A 7,797-nucleotide genomic window follows, 5' to 3' on the forward strand; every position below is an offset into this window, starting at 1 on the left:
CAGAAGATTCTGGACCATATGGACGCCAACTGCTCCAGGCGGCCGCCAACTGAAAGGAGTCATCCACTCCCTCGCCTAGTCACCCTCGAGGATACCACGGCAGGGACATCTCAACCGCCTCTCGACAGGAGCCACCCACTTCCTCGTCAAGTCGAGGTTGAAGCCGCCATGGAGGATCTGAAGGAAAAGAGCATCCGCCTCTTGATAGAACTAGGCTGGATCGAGAGGGAGATTAAGGAAAAGCATGGTCAATGAATGTGTTGGTACTTTTTGTTCTAAGGGTGACTCGTACCGTGTCAACCATGTACCCTGTTGTTTGTACCGAATAATAAATCAGCCAAGCTAATCGAATGTTTCGTCCTTAAGGCGAAGCTATCTTTGCATCGGCTATATCAACAGGAGCCAATAGGAGTTGGCCACATCGTCTTGATGTACCCTGTCGTCAGTTATGCATCCACCCATATACTAGGATAGTATCTCTTCAGATATCTTCTGTTCAAGGCTCTTGTGAATTCCTCTCCTTCGATGGTTTCTAGTATATATGCGTTTCCCGGAGCGCATCGGCCAATTTTATATGGCCCTTCCCAAGTGGGCAACCACTTACCGAATTTGGGATCCTTAGACCTTATCGGCAGCACCAACTTCCATACCAAATCTCCTTGGGAGAATTGTTTGACCTTTACCTTCTTGTCGTACCACCTGGCCACCCTTTTCTTGTTTTCTACAATGCTGATCAGGGCCCTTAATCGCTGACCCACCAAATCGTTGAGCTCTCCCTTCATGAGGAGGGAATAGTCATCGGCTGTCAACTGATCTTGAAGCAATGTACGCCTAGACCCCGTCCTTAATTCCCAAGGTAATACTGCCTCGTGACCATACACCAACTGATACGAAGATATTTTAGTGGCCCCGTGGCAGACCATCCTGTAAGCCCATAAAGATTCAGTTAAGGATAGGTGCCACTTCTTGGGTGTTTTTCTATCTTCCTCTTGATCAGCTTAATTATCCCCTTATTGGACGATTCGGCCTGACCGTTAGCTTGAGCATAATACGGGGAAGAATTCAACAATTTAATTCCCATATCGACGGTGAACTCTTTGAACTCCCCTGAAGTAAACATCGTCCTTTGATCAGTTGTGATGGTTTGAGGGATACCGAACCGATAAACAATATGGTCTCTTTTAAAAGTTGGAGGCAATCTTCGTAGTAAATCCTCAAGATGTCATCTTTGCATTCAGATCTCCCCATTAATTGATCCACGATGAGCATGGAATCCCCAAAAATTTCCACAGCATCGGCTTTGATCTATCTCAACAATTTAATGCCCTTTAGGACAGCTCGGTATTCCGCCTGATTATTGGTCGCGGATGCTTCTATCGGCAGAGAGAAATTATAACTTGCCCCACGAAGCGATATGAGGACGATGACGATTCCTGACCGGGCCCCACATGAAGAACCATTGAAGTATAGAGTCCATGGAACTGGTTTAACGACAGTGACTTCCGGTCCGCAATGCTGGGCCACGAAATTGGCCATGACTTGACCCTTGATAGCTTTGTCCGATTTGTACCTTAGGTCAAACTCTGACAGAGCTAGGATCCACTTTCCTATCCGTCCTTTCAAAATTGGCAGTGATAGCATGTACTTTACTACGTCATCCTTGCACACGACTCTGCACTCTGCCGATAACAGGTAGTGCCTGAGTTTGGTACATGAGAAATACAGACACAGGCACAACCGCTCTACCGGGGAATATCTTGTTTCAGCGTCCAAGAGTCTCCTGCTGACATAATATATTACTCATTCTTTTCCTTCAAACTCCTGTACCAGCGCCGATCCGATAGCCCGTTCATCGGCCGATAAGTATAGTCTAAAAGGCTTGTTAGCCTGTGGCGGGACTAATACAGGTGGCGAAACCAGATATTGCTTGATGTCTTCCAACGCTTTTCACTGTTCCTCTCCCCACATGAATTCCTGATCAGGTTTCAACTTCAACAAAGGAGTGAAAGCTTGAATACGCCCGGACAAGTTGGATATGAATCTTCTGATAAAGTTGACCTTGCCGATTAGGGGCTGCAGCTCAGTTTTATTCTGCAAGGCTACAACCTTGTTTATGGCAGCTATGATCTTCTGGTTGACTTCTATTCCGCGCTCATGGACCCTGAATCCTAGGAATTGTTCGGCCGACACACCGAATGCACACTTGTTCAGGTTCAGTTTGAACCCATGCTTCGTTGTGCACTCCAACACTTCTCGCAAATCGGCCAGATGTTCCTGATGCCCTTTTGACTTGACCACGACATCACCGATGTAGATTTCCACCAGTGCACCAATAAGCTTGTGAAAAAATATAATTCATAGCCCGTTGATATGTAGCGCCAGCGTTCTTTAATCCAAAGGTCATTACTACCCACTCGAATAAACTGAGGTGGCCCAGACACCTAAAAGCCGTTTTCGAAATGTCTTCTTCGGCCATTAATATGTGATTGTACCCAGCATTACCATCCATGAAACTGATGACTTTATGTCCTGTGGCAGCATCTATCCAAACATCGGCTGTCGGCATTGGATACCCATCCATCGGCGTAGCCTGATTAAGGTTCCTGAAGTCAATGCACACGTGCAGCTTTTCATTTTTCTTGTATACAGGTACGATATTACAAATCCACTCGGCATAACGGCACTGCCGAATAAATCCTGCTTCAATCAATCTTGTAATTTCGGCCTTTATATCAAGTAGAATTTTAGTGTTGCACCGTCGTGCGGGCTGCTGATACGGCCGATATCATGGTTTTATATGCAACCGGTGTTCGACAATGGACCGGTCTAGACCAGGCATCTCATGATATTCCCAAGCAAAACAATCTTTAAATTCTTTCAATAAATTTGTCAATTTACATTTGTACTCGGGATCCAAGCTAGCACTAATATACGACCGACGTAAATCTGTGCCCAAGCTTCCCATCTTCCCGGACGAACTGATCCATCTAATCTGAATCTTCAGAGCCGACTGCTCGGATCGGCTGTAGGCCAAAATCGGACACTTTTAGGAAATCGGTGTCCCAGGTTCTACCGGATATGCATTTGACGTGTTCGCAGCTCCGCTGTTGCGCGTCGGCCGCAGCAACACTGTAGGCGGAATCGGTGGTGACTATCTCGATGTTGTCGCTGACCCACTGTACAAGGCATTGGTGCATTGTAGACGGGACGCAGCAATTCACGTGTATCCAATTGCGATCGAGCAACATATTGTAGGACCCTTTGCCATTAATAATAAAGAAAGTAGTGGGAAGGGTCTTACTGCCGATGGTGAGGTCGACGCAGAGTGCTCCGCGGGTGGGGGACACGTTGCCTTCGAAATCCTTGAGCATCATGTCCATCTTGGTCAGATCTTCATCACTTTTGCCCAACTTTCGGAACATAGCATATGGCATGATATTGACTGCGGTGCCTCCATCGACCAGTAGCCTAGTGACAGGTCGTCCGTTGACGTGTCCTTTGAGGAACAGAGCTTTGAGATGTTGTCGTTTTTCATCCTCCGGTTTCTCAAAAGTGTCTATCATTAACTCCAAAGCCAATTGCGCCATCTGCTCTTCCATCCTTGTTGTGTCGTCCCGATCGGCGGGAGCCATGAATTCCATCGGCAAGATGAACACCATGCTGACGTCAGCTGCTAATTCCTGATTGTCGCCTTCCTCATGGTTGTTTCTTTTGGGGTGCCAGACTCGAGACCTGTCGTCTTTCTTATCCACCATCTGCCTCTACTCTTCTTCTTATTGTTCCCATTGGCGTAGACGTTGGATCCTTCATTTTTGAGATTTGGTCAATCCATCAGGGAACCACCTGGGGTTCACCAGTTTGGCCGGCGGTTTGGCGCGCTCCCAGTCTGGTACCCGTCCTAGGGGGTTTTCATCTGACACCCTAGCATCGACCATCTCCTCTAGCCGATCGTGTGCGCTGGCTCTGCTCCCCAGTCGCTTGTGCTGGTCAATCCTGCCCCCCGGCCGATGATACTGTTCAAGTCTGCCCCTTGGCCGATCATACTGGTCAACCGTGCCCCCCAGCCGATCATGCACTGAAGGGCACCGATCCTCTTGTTCGCACCAGTCTCTGTTGATCGGCTCTGGTCCTCTGTCTCTGGAGCGTGACCTCTTGAACGGGCGATTGTCGCGATATGGACCGCTGCATTCAGGGCAATTATCGGCTGATGGTAATCTAAGGTTATTTTCCCAGCAGTGGAGGAAGAACGGGCATCGCCAGTGATCTTCGTATCGGCGTACCATCTCTTCGCGGTATCTCGAACTTTCCTGCTGCCGCTGATATTTGTTGAGCAAGAATTGGGAGGTGATAGGTCTACACGGTCTCTCCGATCCTTCGCCCTCATCTTCAACCCGTCTTTTCCCTTTGACATCTTCAACCGTAGCTTGATTTCTGGGGTCCACGGCGCCGCTTCTTTTAGCTGATTCCGACATCAGCACCTTGGTTTGAAGCGCGTTTCTTCCCGTGTCAACCATGTTAGTAGGGAAAGGATGCTGATCAATCTTCATCGGCTTTACTAGCTTCGTCATGACTTCGAATTTGAGTCTGCCTTGCTCAATGGCCGATTGTATCTGCTGACGGAAGATTTTGCATTCATTTGTGTCGTGAGATGTGGCATTGTGCCACTTGCAATATTTCATCTTTTTGAGCTGCTCGGTCGATGGAATGGTGTGGTAAGGTGAGAGCTTGATCTGCCCTTCTTGGAGAAGTAAATCGAAGATCTTGTCGGCCTTTGATGTGTCAAAACCGAACGCTTCTGGTTCTTTCTTTCTGAACGGGCATGATATCGGCTTTTTCCCTTTTACCCATTCTGCTAGGCCAATTTCTGCTTCCTCTTCAGATTCAGATCCTTCCAAGTATGCCACTTTCTTCTAAAAATTCCTCCGCTGGTCGAAAGGGTGTACTTCTTGACCGGCCAAATGGTGGACAATTTGACTCAAGCTGTCAAACTCCTGGGAGGCATACTTTTCCTTGATGTGTGGCAGGAGACCCTGGAAGGCGATATCGGCCAGCTGAGCGTCAGTCAGAACTAAGGTGTAGCATTTGTTTCTGACCTCTCTGAACCTCTGCACGTAATTGGTTACTGGTTCGTCGCTCCTCTACCTGATGCTGGTCAAATATGAAAGCTTCATCTCGTGGACTCCCGCGTAGAAGTACTTGTGGAATTGCTTCTCTAAATCAGCCCATGTGACGAAGGAATTGGGTGGTAGCGTAGTGACCACTGGAAGGCCGATGTAGATAGGGACGATGAGAATAAACGTACACGTAGAGCATCTTGTGTGGCTGCCTCTCCACACTGAATGATAAATCTCTTTACGTGTTCCACAGTTGAGGTGTCATCTAGCCCCGAAAACTTGGTGAAGTCGGGAACCTTGTACCGATGGGGAAACGGCAGCAGATCGTAGGCAGGTGGGTATGGCGTTTTGTATGTATAGGTCTGTACTTTTGGCTTCAACCCAAATTGATCTTGAATCACCTCTTTAATCCTTGCTGTCCAATCCACTTGCTGCTGATGAACGATTGGTTGAGGGATCAGCACATGCTGATGGATCGGTGGCGGGATGGCCGAGTGATGGATCAAAGTGTGTGGCGAATTTTGCGGCAACGTGGCCGGCTGAGCAGCTGACAGTTGGTGGCATAGCAAATCTGCCATCCCATCGTATAGCATCATCGGTGCCACGCTTCTGAGTGCTTCTGCAGCATCTGCCCCCCTGCCAACTTCTGACGAGGCCGGTTGATATTGTGGGACCGTCGGCCGGATGGCCGATTGGAACAGTGCTTGGGTCGGAGAGTTTCCATAACCGGTTGATTGGTCCAAACCAGCTGCCGTTGCTGGTGCCCCCTAAGGGACTGAGTTTGAGGGCACGGAGGAAAGGTAAGCAGGCTGAGCCGGCACTTGCGTTTGAAAGCATGGCGCGCCGTTGTATCGTGGAGGCATTGAGGTGTTGTATCCTCCATGTTGTGTCGGTATCGGCTGAGGAGCCGAGTGAGATGTGCCTGGTAAGCTTCTGACTGGAGTTACGATAGGTGGGGCATACACTGGCCCCTGATATCCTTGAGCCACTCCGCTGACCAGGTAGCTGATGATGGCATTGTATACCGTGTTGGTCATCACTGAGGATTGGTCGATGAAAGCCTGGTAAACGGACTGTTGAATCATATCGGACATCTTGCCCGAGTCCTCAGCGACGGTGATCTGGCGGGGAGTTGGAAGAGGAGCTTTCTTGATGGTCTCCCCACTTCTGGTACGACTGAAAGATTGCAAGCATGTCTTCCTGTATTCTTCCATGTGCCTTGCCAATTCTTCCTTCCAGTCGTCCTTGACATCTGCTTCCGTAACCTCGATGACGTTGTCCTCGGAGATTTTGGTGGCTTTTGACATGTTGAATGTTGAGGTGGTCCCACCGGCCGTGCCAAAAGTGTGTTGGCACTAAAATGAGTCAATGACCTTCAGCGTCGGACACACGACCTGGGAGAATCTGCTTAGCTCCTGTTCGGGTGATCGCCCTGGTGTGTTTCGCACGGCGTGCCAGTCAATCTGACCTGTTGATTGACAAGGAAAGAAGCGTATTAAATCCCAAGGGTTTCGATCGGCTAAGGTTTCCGATCTATCTCGAAAAGCGTATCAGCGAATCGGCTGATTTGCTATGAAGATAACCGGCTATAGAACAGCCGACGATCACGCAGCGATTGTAAGGAATCTACTGGAGCAGACTAGACAATGCTACGATGCAACACTTGAAATAGATCTAATCGGCTGTATAATGATAAATGAAAATAACGGTGATAAAGCCGACAGTTCAAATTCCATGCTGGATAACTGGTGATAAAACTAAAATAATAGATGAAACCTATGGTTCTAGTAAATATCGATAACTGGTGAATAAATCTAAACAAAATAACAGCGATGCGCCCGAAGTTAAAGCTTAGATATTACTTGATAAACGGAACTTACAGAATCGGCCGGAGATCGTGTCGATGCAGCCCCGCCAACCTGTACGAACTTGTGAAAGAAAAGATGTATTGGCAAAGTCGCCGACTTGAAAGTAAAGTACGATGAAAAAGTAGGTTGTTTGTATTGATTGATGTGTCCTTTACAAATCTCTAAAGATGGCTATTTATAGCCTGTTACAACTGATTTCCTAACCGACTAGGATCTATCTCTAATTTTAAAAGAAAATGAATATTTACAAACACAACTCGTATCGGAGTTGGTTATCATACTCCCACAGGACAATCTTTCTTTATCCTCTTTTTTTAGCCCTCCTTAAGCCCATATTGGCCCAAACGCTCCAGCCTTCCAATCGGCCGACCCCCACCAACTCCGTCTGTCAATTGCTCGAAACACTGTAGCGCCAATCGGCCGATTCCCAACTGTAGCACCAATCGGCCGATTCCCAATTGTAACCTTTTAATCCACCGCATCGGCCAATCCTTCCCTATCTTGACGCCGATCAAAACATGTCAAAATATAGCATCAACAATAGGCGTATGACCAAATGTGCATGGCTATGCGACTGCCAAGCTCCGGGATGTCTGGCATCCTGTAGATCGAAGGGAAGCACATGGAGAGTGTCGCAAGACGCACTCCATATGGACTAGCCCCCGAGCATTGAAGCGATTAAAGTAGTTCATCCAATGGTCATGGATCAGTTGTATTGTTTCTATCATAGAAGGGATCTAAATACAGCGCCCAACCCCCGAGCGCGAGGAAGGCACACCGACCTAAAATAGGCACCCAACCCTAGAGCGCAAGGA

Source organism: Setaria viridis, chromosome 4, assembly GCF_005286985.2.
Source record: "Setaria viridis chromosome 4, Setaria_viridis_v4.0, whole genome shotgun sequence".
NCBI classification, from domain to species: Eukaryota; Viridiplantae; Streptophyta; class Magnoliopsida; order Poales; family Poaceae; genus Setaria; species Setaria viridis.